At 40.4% G+C, this 13,275-nt stretch overlaps 1 protein-coding gene across 1 annotated transcript in view; it reads right to left on the bottom strand.

Moving 5' to 3' along the window:
- The window catches only part of LOC136877708 (integrin beta-PS), a 240,078-nt gene that overhangs the window by 173,403 nt on the left and 53,400 nt on the right, over positions 1-13,275 (bottom strand). The window lies entirely within an intron of this gene.

Raw genomic sequence — 13,275 nt, 5'->3', positions numbered from 1 at the left:
ATTCGCCACTCCCAAAGGCATTTTAGAGCTACTGCCAGCCGAAACTTGTAGGCTGTTCCTAACATGGAGAGCAGACGCCTTTTGTAGCCACTTCTCTGGAGTACAGACTCTACAGCTGATCTGGGGTTTCAGTGGCATTTCCTCCACTGAGGGCCCATTTCCCTTCTATAAGGACTCCTCCGCCCTTAGCCGTTGGTCCTTATAGTGGGTCAGGCTATTTATCACTGCCCAACACTTGTCGTGGAGACACTGGCTGTATGGTTTACTCCATTACCAAAGCAGATTAACTGGCCAGACAGAATTATTATTTTCAAATTCTTCCATCCTGGGCCCATTGTTTGGGATGCTAGGCTCTCCATGTCATAATCCAAGACCAAGGATGTGTGAGAGAGGAGTAACACCTCTGTAAAAGTCCTTGTTCCAGCTGGCCTTGCTGGTAGCACCTCATAATGGCTCCTTTCTATAGTTACAGGAGAAGATGGTCAATGATTCTGAAGGCAGATGAAGTTCCACATCCCAACATTGAACAAAATAGAAGAACTGTCTTCTACTTCCTCCTCACTGCCTTGCAAGGTGACTCCAGAAGAGGAAAGGTAAAGGGAGTAGAGCTATACAGAAAATCAGGAGAGGAGACCCTAAGGCAGTTGAATGATGTACTTATACAGATAAGAAAGAATTTCCACCTTATCAATACTGTTTATGATGATGATGATGATGATGATGATGATGATGATGATGATGATGATGATTGTTGTTTAAAGGGGCCTAACATTGAGGTCATCGGCCCCTAATGGTACGAAATGAAATAACAAAAAGTTAAAATTCATCCATTGACCAAAATAAAATAAAAAATGTCATGAAGAATGAATGGATGGACATGAACTCAACAAAAAACAAAAAAACAAGCAAACAACCTTGTTAGAGTCAAGATAAGATTTATTCCAAAGTCCTTCAAGAGACCTTCACCCAAAATCAAGAAATATCGAACTGATGAACTCAAGATAAACCAAGAGATTGTTGAGAACTATAAACGAGAGCTTGAGGTCTTGGAATCTTCGAATTGGGACGAAATGGCAAGGAGGATACAAGAAGCAGCTGAAAAGACTATAATGATCGCCAAAAAGAAGAAACATCCATGGTGGAATGACGATTGTGAAGTAGCCTTATGGGAAAGGTCTAAAGCGTGGAATAAATGGTGTACTAATCACAAGAATTTCGAAGACTTCAAGGAACAACGGAAACACACAGCAAAAATTCTTTGGAATACGAAAAGAAAGTACGAGAAAGAACAGCTGCACAACATAGAAGAAGATTTCAAGAGAAACAACACAAGAGATTTCTATAGAAGATTTAAAAACAAAATCAAAAAATTCTCCCCTGGTAATCTATGTTTTAAAAGTGAACAAGGGAAACTCATTATTGGTGACAAGAAGAACTGCGAGTATCTGGCCAACTATTTCCAGAATCTTCTGAACTGTGAACCTCCCGAAGATGGATTGCTATTTGGAGAGCCTCAATTCAAGTTGAAGGATTCATTACCACCAAATAAGGAAGAAATTAGGGACATCATTAAGCAACTAAAAAACAACAAAGCTCCTGGGAAAGATTCAATTACTGCAGAGTTATTCAAAGTTGCAGGTGAAAATATAGTGGAAAAACTAGAGGAATTATTCGCTTTTATTTGGGAAAAAGAAGAAATACCAAGTGATTGGAAAAATGCACTCATTCATCCTTTACACAAAAAAGGGGACCAAACTAACGTAACCCACGGTGCCGCTCATATAGCGGTACAACTCACAGGCTACGCCCAGACCCGCGGTGTTGCTCACATGGGTACGACACACGGGTACTGGAAACCCCCAGGCCAGCCTCTTTACTGCTACTAATCACAAACCTATTTCGTACCAATTTAGTGGTACTACTCGCAAGTACAGGCAACCCATGGTGTTCCCCGCATGATGGTACGAATCAAGAGTAGTTTCATGGTTCTAATTCAATCATCCCTTGGTCGCCCCTTGTAGTCGCCTCTTACAACAGGCAGGGGATACCGCGGGTGTATTCTACATGTGCGTCCCCCACCCACAGGGGGTAGTGTGTTTGGTCTGCGAGAGGTATTTTATTTCCCTCAAGTCCGCCAGCAAGCCGGTTAGGACCCCCTCCCCTATCCGCCACCTGGGACGTGCCACGTGGGAGTATCACTTCTCCCCCTGCTATTCCAGCGTAGTAGGTTCATGGAATACTGTTTATGTAAAAAAAAATGTATCTTACAGTACCAGTTTTGACCTTATCCGGTCATCATCAGCTGAACATAGTTTTGTACCTTCACATATATGTTAGGCAATAATTGACATTACTCTGTCTAAATGTAGATGCCGTGAAGAAACAACATATCTGAATGTGTCCAAATTGGGCATGCTAAATATAAACTGAATATGTGTTATCATTTAGGGTACGTGGGTATAAAACTGTCTTCTTTGAGACTTGGAATTTGATTATGCAACATATTCTAATGCTTAAATCTAAGTTGTATGTACAAATACAATAAACACATTAAAATACATTAAAATAACATGTGTAAAAACACTTCATAGGTTTGAATATGCGTGTCTTGCATATATCTTCGTTTGACTCCCGTGTCTGAGTTTTTATCCATAGTTGTGCATCAATTGGTGCTTGTGATCATAGGTAATGATGTGGGTCTCTTAAAATGTCCCATTATTTGCTAAAAGATGTCTTCATGTGTACATATAATAAAACACTTCCGTTGTTAACAAGATCCGGTTATGTGGTAGAGGTAGGTATGTGCAGCTCTGCTGTAAGTGGAGTCTTGTTCTTTAAGTTAAAAGCAGAAGATGTGGTCCTGATCATTCATGTGTAAAGATGGGAATTTGCCTATTTGCCTATTTTATTCCTGTGTTCAGAAATGTAGGGTTTTGAGATGTAAATCCATCTTAGAGTCTTTTTAGCTATATTTCATTGGTTTTATTGTGCCTATAAATGCCTATTTTGGGGGTTTGTGTCTATTTGGAGTATAATTGCCTATTTGGTGCGTTTGACTGTAAACAGCTGATTTCCTTCCAGTGCTCAACAGAATTATCTTCCCTTTTCTCTGTCTGTTTACCCCACGAACAAAAATGGGAATTTCAGAAGTCACCAGAAATAGTCCTGGGGAAATTTCCATCAGGAGAAAAAGGGAAAAACTTGACCTCGAAGCCTTCAACCCCTCCAACCTCCTAAGACATATGTGAGAACCAGTCAACATCGAACTATGTTGCACAGCCCATATGCCCTGTACCTTCCTTTCGATGCAAACTGTTGTACATGTACGCTCTATACTCAGAACGTTTTGTGATTTATTGTGAAGTTGGAGAAGAAGAAGAAGTGTGTTTGCGGCAATGTCCAGAGAAAAATCGTCGAAGTCCTACTGGCTGAAGCAGTGGATCACAGGGATTCCCAAATTCACTACGGATCTGTCAAGCTTGCTGTAAGGAGGAAAGTATGTTTGTTCCTTTTGTATTTTTTGTGATTGTGAACTATGATTGTATTTCATTGTAGCATATATAGGCCTATTAATTTATGTATTGTGGCAAGTTGTTTTGTTGCAATGCTGTATTAGTCGTGAACTTTCAATAATTTATATTGATAAAATGTAAATAATCATTAAATTACTGAACGAGGAGTTGGAACGCTGGTGGTCTCTTGTCACAGAATGGATGAAAATTAAATCAGTATTTTGAACTGTGATTCATTTCCTGTGAAAATAGAGATTTACAACTGAAATGCAATTTTTAAAACTCCCTTCAAAAATCGTGAATTCTATTACACTTCCGCTGAGTCCACATCATCTGCTTTTAAAAGAACAAGACTCCACTTACAACAGAGCTGCACATACCTACCTCTATCCACAAACCTATGAAGTGTTTTTAAACATGTTATTTTAATATATTTTAAGGTGTTTATTGTATTTGTACATATGACTTAGATTTTAGCTTGAGATAGAGCTGCATTTCTCGATTGTAATCAAATCCCCCAACTCGATTCTGACTGTCACTAGGGAAAGGGCCTATCTTTATCATGAAAACTGCCCATCTCCATTGTGAAAGTCAATAGGCAAGTAAGTCCGTCATTATAGTAGAAACTCCTGAAGTTGATTTTGAATGACATTAGGAAACTTGGCCTGCCATTTTCATCAAAACTCCCCAACGCACACCTTACAGAGGAAACAACATATGGGGTCCTCCTCATGGTGTTTCTCAGATAGCGCTAAGAGACATGCAGTTTAATATAATCTTACTCTCTGCATGTACAGCAATTTACATAAAAATCCGTATAGAACGTGGAATACCATAGCGAAACACGGTACATTTGCTAGTATATCCTAACCAAACCCCATGGTACTACAGCCCTTGAAGGGCCTTGGTCTACCAAGCGACCTCTGCACAGCCCGAAGGCCTGCAGATTACGAGAGGTTGTGTGGTCTGCACGATGAATCCTCTCTGCTGTTATTCTTGGCTTTCTAGACCGGGGCCGATATCTCACCGTCAGATAGCTCCTCAATTCTAATCATGTAGGCTGAGTGGACCAGCCCTCAGGTCCAGGTAAAAATACCTGACCTGGCCAGGAATCGAACCCGGAGCCTCCGGGTAAGAGGGCAGGTACGCTACCCCTACACCGCGGGGCCAACGCTAGTATGTCCAGTATATCAAATAAGATTTTTTTTCTGTACATTGATCAGAATTTAAAACAAATGGTATTTTTTATACTGACCGTGTCCACAGTAAAAGAAAATGGACTTTTAATTCTCCGCCATCTCTGTATGTATGTATCTATGTATTGTACCAGGAACGCTGGTCCAGCATTAGAGTATTTCAAACTTAAAATACGCGCCGCACGCCAACGGGGCGGCTGGCTGCAGCGAGCATTCTGTGAGTGACGTAAGGAGGATGATGTAGAAGCCAGCCTCGGCTCACCAAGGCTATGTTGCATCGTCCATCGAACATTCCAAACCTATCATAGATAACTCGTATAGGAATTACAATGATATAGATGTTGATTCCCATAGGGAATATGAAATATTTGTCCTGAATGAGTAAATTTATAATACCAATATAAATAGTCCGTTATTGGCCATTATAAATTTTCCTGCTAACTCATATTGGTATTATAAATTTACTCATTCAGGACAAATATTTCATATTCCCTATGGGAATCAACATCTATATCATCTGATGGCCAAGCAGGCATCAATTTTTGCTGATGAGACCAAGTCTCTTAGTGCATTGGCACTGCCGGTGGCTCCAGTTAGCCTACGCAGTGGTCCCCACGGTATGCACTAGCCAGCGTATTGGTAGGTGTGCTAGGTACCAACTGATGAGCCCACCCTAGCACACGAGGGCGAAACGCTGGCAACCAAGAATGAGTTAGCAGGAAAATTTATAATGTCCAATAACGGACTATTTATATTGGTATTATAAATTTACTCATTCAGGACAAATATTTCATATTCCCTATGAGAATCAACATCTATATCATCTGATGGCCAAGCAGGCATCAATTTTTGCTGATGAGACAAAGTCTCTTAGTGCATTGGCACTGCCGGTGGCTCCAGTTAGCCTACGCAGTGGCCTCCACGGTATGCACTAGCCAGCGTATTGGTAGGTGTGCTAGGTACCAACTGATGAGCCCACCCTAGCACACGAGGGCGAAACGCTGGCAAACAAGAATGAGTTAGCAGGAAAATTTATAATGTCCAATAACGGACTATTTATATTGGTATTAGGAATTACAATACGAATATAATCATAACATCACCGTATACACCATTCTAATATCTCCAATGCCACCAGGTTTTGTTAAAATCCACTTCAGATTAAGGAAGATATTGCATAAAATGAAATAGCTGCAATCCCCGTGATCTGGGTATAAAAAAGGAGCGAAATTTCCACACGACACAGAGGACGTGCTTGGCAGTCACAGCGAGAGGACGTATGTGATTCCCGCTGACTCATCTCTCCTTGCCAGGCGATCTGTACATTCCCAGTACTAGTCAGGCAACTGTACTTGTTGGTACATCTCAGAAAGTGCACCTGAAGACCTATCTGTGTCGGTGCGACATAAAGCAGAAAGTGCATTGCCTAATGTGTGTACTTCAAAATACGCAGTACAAGCTTGTCAGGAAGCACTTTTTAGTGCTATTTCTCCTTCAGGTTTGTATTCCAGGAAGCAACAAGAATGATAGAACTGCGAGACGATCTACCGGTACCAGAGAACTACGAGGAAGCAGTGGGGGAGATTATGCAGTGGGTCAACCACAGGACCGTCCCACTGAACATGGCCCTCCCTGCTCTATTGGTGCAGTACCGACTGGGACGTGACGTATACGGAGAGGCATACCTCATCATCGACCTCCTCACTAGGCTGGAAGGGGCTGCATGGAAGGACCTCTCTACCAATGACATCATGGACATGAACTGGGCGATAATAATTCGCCCCATGGACCCAGGCCAGATCAGCCGCTACGAGAGGAGTTTTCCTCTTTACTTTCAGGTCACCCGACTACCAGGATTGAGAAGCTGCCCTGTCGGCATCAGCAGCCAGGAGACAGCCACCCAGATGTCACAGGGGATGTCTACAGTCAGGATGCAGACTGTCAGGAGGCAGAGGCACAAGCAGGTGGGAACGGACGCACGCTTCTTGGCTCCTCCGGAGCCGAGGATCGAGGACAACGGCGGTGCTCCTGAGCGCTGCGATGGTGCGACCCAGGTTGATTTGCTGTACTTCACAAAGTACACGCAGACCAACAAGACCGTCAACCAGGAATGTCCACCATCTGCCCGGGCCACCCAGGGAAGGCCTACCACCCGGGCGCAGACCAGGAATGCGACCCAGATGGCAGAATGCGGCATGGACACGGACGCCCCCAGGCGTTCAGAGGCTGCTACCCAGGCCTGGCCTTCTAGCACCTCGTTCATGATGCAGACATCCATATGCACCCTACAGGACAGGGCATGCACAGAGATGCCAGCAACGAGTGACACCGCCGCCAGCCAGGCGGGAAAATCCGGCCCTGCAGCGGGGCCACCCGCCACACCACGGTCACCAGGCCAGGAGAAACGCTCCCAGGACTCGGCCTCTTCCCCCACTGAGAAAAGACCACCACCACCAGGAAGCAGACGCCGTCCCCAGACTAGGAGGGAGAAAAGGAAGAAGAAGAAGAAGACAACGATGTCGGTCCACCAGGAGAGGGCCTACCAGGCGCAACCCAGGACTGCTACAGGGAAGGCAGCCGAACGAGGAGCCAATCAGGAGTGGACTTCAATGTGTACCGGCAGACAAGTGAGAACAGAACTTCCTCCTCAGCAGCTCTTGCAGTGTTTCCGCTGTTTGAGGTGGGGCCACCGTCAGGTTAGCTGTGGGCTCCAAGTGAGGTGCAACCGCTGTGGTGGTGATCATCATTACTCAGCCTGCGCTATACTTAGCGAGGCGCCGGTGTGTGCCAACTGCGCAGGGGGGCCACCCGGCCTCCTATCGCAGTTGCCCTGTACACCAGGCCATGGCGCGGGCAGAGAGGAAGGAGGCCCGGCGCCATGTTCCGTATCCATTCAGCAGGTCCCCGCCTCGAAGGGCTTAGCCTCATTCTCCGGGATCGGAGACTTAATACGAGGGACCCCAAAGGAGTTGGGCGGTGCGACAGGCCCTAGTGGCTATTGCCGCATGGCTCGGCAACCAGCATGGCCCGCGCTAGCCACGGCAGTGCCCAGAAGGGCTGATCCCTTGAATAGATGGACTGGCAAGAAATAGGCTTATGACTTGTGCATGATACCTCTTCCCATCTAACGCAATTACCTGGATCTCTCCAGAAACACATCCTTGCATGTGCTATCTACAAAATGTCAGGTTTTACATGTAGGCATCTTTCTATTTCCGCCTATGTGGTTTTGTCCTGACCATTATTACCCTATTACACCGCTATTGATTCCCATCACAACATCTGGCCTGGTAACATGCTGAACATTGGAACAGGCCGATGCTCCTGTAGTATCATACTCCCACTCCTCCCTGCTATCTTTCTCTTCTTAGAACTAATAGCATGTCAGAGGCAATGCAGAATAGAGTCGATTGCCATGCAGGGGAAGCAGGCATTGGGATCCCCGATAAAAAAAATAATAAAAAACACACGACACACTCTAGTCCAACAGTCAAACCAGGATTGTTGGCTGGTGGAAGTTCATGTCGTGATGTGATAGTATGGAATGGAAGTCTGCAGTCATCGAAATTACAGTGAGAAGTGATTGAAACATTTCAATATTCCTGCGAAGTTAGGATTTTCAACGAGTGCATTAAGACTTGCATTTTCTTCGGTGTTAAACACTTCAAAGTGATTGAAGTATTTCTGCAGATAGCGAACTTAGAACAGTGCATTAGGACTTGTATTTATTCAAGTGAAATCTAAATGTTAGGACAAACTTCACATGTGAATTCACTTACAATTTCAAGGTGAACAGAACTAATTTTAATTATCAAAGTATTTACCAGCATTATTATTCGCGTTTTATTATAAACATGACAGTGCATGTAAATGAAACTAATTTCACAAGCAAAGCATTTAATTTCTTATAATATTGAAGTAATTGCCATTCAGTGTTAAATAAACTTTGTAAATACTTGCAAAATAAATGCCAAGTCATAGAAATCTATGAATAATTATGCTGTATTCTTCGAAAGCTTAAGTGGACTATTTTTGTGCCTAGTGTCACGTTCTTTAAATTTATTTGCGGGTTCGATTTCATTGACAATCGGCCACATGAAAGTCAACTGATTTATTTTCTCAAGTGACCAGTTTAGTAGTGGGCACGATTCCATGGACATTATACCGCATATTTCTCTGTTCTCTCAAGTGAACAGTTTATTGGTCTTAAAGAAACATTATTTTTCGATTTCATCATTGCATTTATTTTCCTCTATTCAGAAATGACACCACAGACTAACGCGTCCGATATGCCCAAGGCTTTAAATACGTGTGTTCACGCTATCCTTCCTAGCGAGTGATCTCGGCGAACCGAACTCCTAGACCTCCAAGTTTTTCAACAATTTCCAGAATTTCTAGAACTTCTAGAGCTTCCCTCGCTGGAGAATACCTACGTGTTCAATGGTGCCGAGAGCTGATCCATGGTGAGGACAAGAGGAGTAGCGGAACAACGCGGGACATCGCCAGCCATAGGACGGAGAAAGGTCATGCCCAATTCATCTTCTACTGTACTGAGGTGATATGAACTTGAATTTTCAGAATAAAACAAACCGTTTAAAAAATCGAACTTAAAGCAAATCCTCTCACTCTCTGTACCACTCCAATTTAATATGCCGTACATGCCCTGCGTAACGTCTCGTGCTCTTCAAGCCTAAAGTACGGGCACTTCCTGTTACTGTATATGTATGTACTGTGGCAGTATACTTTTTATCAAATGATGATATATTGATTTATTTGAGAGTACAACACGTGACCTCTCTTTTGTCGGCGTGACACATGTTCTTATTTGTTTTGTTGAGGCGACAAAATGTTATCGATCGAGAGGAGATAGACCAGAGAGGCACGAAAAGGAAATAAGCAAGCCATGTACCCTAACAGCTGACTCTCACCTAATAAATGAAAGGGTAATGTAACATATCACCAGGAAGAGTTAACAGCACGATCAACCGAAATTACAAATGTATGTGTTAATATGAAACTAGGTCATACAATGATAATGAAGTCATATCTAAATTACCACATTAAGAATAAAAATCATACTTAATTTTATGGCAACTTAGATGTGAATTCAGTGTTAATTAAATCTGATTATTATACAAGAATTCAGTATCTGAATTGGACCTGTATTTCTGATGACTAATGGGGAAGGTGCTTTACTTAAACAGAGCAGTACATGCGCTCATTCTCATTCTGATCCCAAACGTAGCTACGACTCTCACTTCGATTCAGAACGTCACTACGAGCTCTCATTCTGACCCAGACTGTTGCAGTGGAAAGTGAGGCAACCTGTTCGAAGCCAGACGGGAGCTGATAGCAGTTTGCTTGCTTCCATGATGTAAACATAAAACTACTTAACCAACAGATATCGAATGTCAATAATCAATGGTCAGAAAGTACGTATCATTCCATAATATTGAAAGGAACTGTGTCCAGGATTATTTTTAATTGTCTTGTACAAGTTTTGGTGAATTACTAGGGAACTGCAGCCGTGAAGAGGACCTCTATAATCAGCAGAACACAAGGATGGATTTCATCGACGTGTTCAACATGTATTCCACTATGACCTGCTAAATAATTAGACCATCACCAACGGAGAAGAAATGCAGGGACATCCACCTTAAACCTGTAAATTAAGGATGACTTCTCATCACTCAGCATGTAGTCTACAGTCTGAGTTAAGTCGACTACCGGTACATCTTATACTAGATATCTGCTCTATGTAGTTGTCTATTCCTTATTTACTCTTGTGGTGTTGCCTTGTAGCTTATCACTGTCTCTATGTTTAATATTTCTTCTATTAATTACTCTCCAGATGAAATATGTTGAATGTGTATATCCGTTTGGATATTTGAGTCATATGGAATTTCAGGTTTTCCTAACCACGCGGTACGTACTCATGACATTGTAAACCATTGAAAGTTTATCAGTGTACCATCGTGATCATCATTAAACATTTAAAGAATGTTATGCAATCTGTCAAATGACATGTATAATGTGAATCTAATGTGGTAATATTTTCCATTTTCAAACAATATTTCAGTAATATTGGGAGCTTATATTCAAGCCTCATGGTGATTGAACTTAGTGTCATTGAGATATTAATTCAGAGTTCAAGTAATCATTTAATTTTTTAGTACTTGAGTAAAAGTACATGATTACGAATGTTAGATTTGATCTTCGAGTTTGATTTTGACAAATTAAGGCTTATTTCTTGTGAGATACTTTGTATTTTTCCTGACCACATGTATTATGTGAAATACTGTAATGAATTACAGTGGTCGATATTATGAGTCTTTTGAGTGGACTTATTGAATTAATTGATTATTAATGGATGTGATAATAGTCCTCAGATAATTAAATTATGACGTGTGTTTAGTGACGTTGTGTTATTAGATGGTTAGATGGTTATTCGACATTTGAATATCAGAAGTTATAAATGGTAGTGTCTTTGTGCATATGTGATTGTGGTCGCAATAGCAAAGTCTTTCAATAATAATAAGTCTTGTGCTTACTCTCATAAATCCAGAATTTGTGACTGTGAAAATGAATTTATCCTGATGTTAAGTTATTGATAGTTGTCAAAATTTATGAGTGAATTTGTTGGTTAATTACTGAGTAATATTTGGATCATGGCATAGATTATTCCATGATTAATGAATTTAAAAAATGTTCATTCAATTTCAAGCAATCCCAACTCATAACCGCTCAAACCCAGGACCACGTGTAAATTTCATGTTCATCATTGACATTGCCACTTCGAAGTTAAGTTGATTGGAGAGTGTGATTAATTATTCATAACTTGTAGATATTGTAGAAAGCTCTTCCGTACAGTATCGTTAGTAGTTAGATTGAAGAGTTGAGATATATTTGTGGTTGTTGGAGACATTTGGAAATGTGATTTATTTCAGATATATGTGTTATGCCATGTGGGCAGGTCATTTGTGTTTTCATATGTTGGATTATGATCTACGTTGCTGTCCATAGTCCAGCGTTGTTGATTAATGTTGGTTTTGGAAAAAGTGTTATTTATTTCAGTTTATTTGAAGTGACCACTTAATGTTAAATGATTAATTATGTAATTAAATAATTTATAATCATTTGAAACAGATATATAGTTGATGTCTCGATTTAAATTCGACTATTTTGAAAGCATATTCAAAAAAAAAAAATTTGTAATAAAAATTAATTAGTAAATTCCCACAATATAATTTCAGTTTAAATTTCAACACAAGAAAATTTAGTTCTTTGCATATGTAAATATTTTATATTCCAATTTTCTGACGACAATTCAATGTATTTTTCTGATTTGTTCGAGAATTTTTCTTCGACATTCTTGTTTCTCAAGAAGCAACAAAATCATTTAATTGTTTAAAATCTATTAAGAACGAAATTTTAATCAGTCAATTCCGTTAGAATGATTAGGTTAAACGATTTGACTCTACCATCCCATTTGTTTGAAATATTTTTATGTTACCTCAACGGCCTTAATACATTTAAATTAACATAGTGATCATAGTCAGTATCATAGTCAGAATGGCAAGAAATTTTTTCCTTTTATGTTGAATAAATTATATGTTAAATTTCCAATTGATATTGACGTTTTTATTGCCGAACATATCGTTATTTTCATGTTAATCAATCAATCAATCAATCAATCAATCAATCAATCAATCAATCAATCACTACTGATTTGCATTTAGGGTAGTCGCCCAGGTGACAGATTCCCTATCTGTTGTTTTCCTAGCCTTTTCTTAAATGATTGCAAAGAAACTGGAAATTTATTGAACATTTCTCTTGGTAAGTTATTCCAATCCCTAACTCCACTTCCTATAAACGAATATTTGCTCCAATTTGTCCTCTTGAATTCCAACTTTATCTTCATATTGTGATCTTTCCTATATTTAAAAATACCGCTCAACCTTGTTCGTCTACTGATGTCATTCCATGCCATCTCTACACTGACAGCTCGGAACATACCACTTATTATTATTATTATTATTATTATTATTATTATTATTATTATTATTATTATTATTATTATTATTATTATTATTATTATTATTATTACACATTATGAGTCTCATTTGTTTGAAACTTTTACATACCACTTAGTCGAGCAGCTCGTCTCCTTTCTTGCAAGTCTTCCCAGCCCAAACTTTGCAACATTTTTGTAGCGGTACTCTTTTATCGAAAATCACCCAGAACAAATCGAGCTGTTTTTCTTTGGATGTTTCCAGCTCTTGAATCAAGTAATCCTGGTGAGAGTCCCATACACTGGACCATACTCTAGTTAGGCTCTTATCAGGTACTATATATATATTTCGTATAGCATGAGGATACATTGTTACATCCTTACGATGACCCCTAAATTACCCTCATAACCATGTGCAGAGATCTGTACCCTTTATTTAAAAACATATTTATGTGATTACTCCAATGAAGATCTTTCCTTATATTAACACTTAAGTACTTACAACGATCCCCAAAAGGAACTTTCATCCCATCAATGCAGTAATTAAAACTGAGAG

Source organism: Anabrus simplex, chromosome 7 (assembly GCF_040414725.1).
Source record: "Anabrus simplex isolate iqAnaSimp1 chromosome 7, ASM4041472v1, whole genome shotgun sequence".
Lineage (NCBI taxonomy): Eukaryota > Metazoa > Arthropoda > Insecta > Orthoptera > Tettigoniidae > Anabrus > Anabrus simplex.
This window is presented reverse-complemented; position numbering and strand designations above follow the sequence as displayed.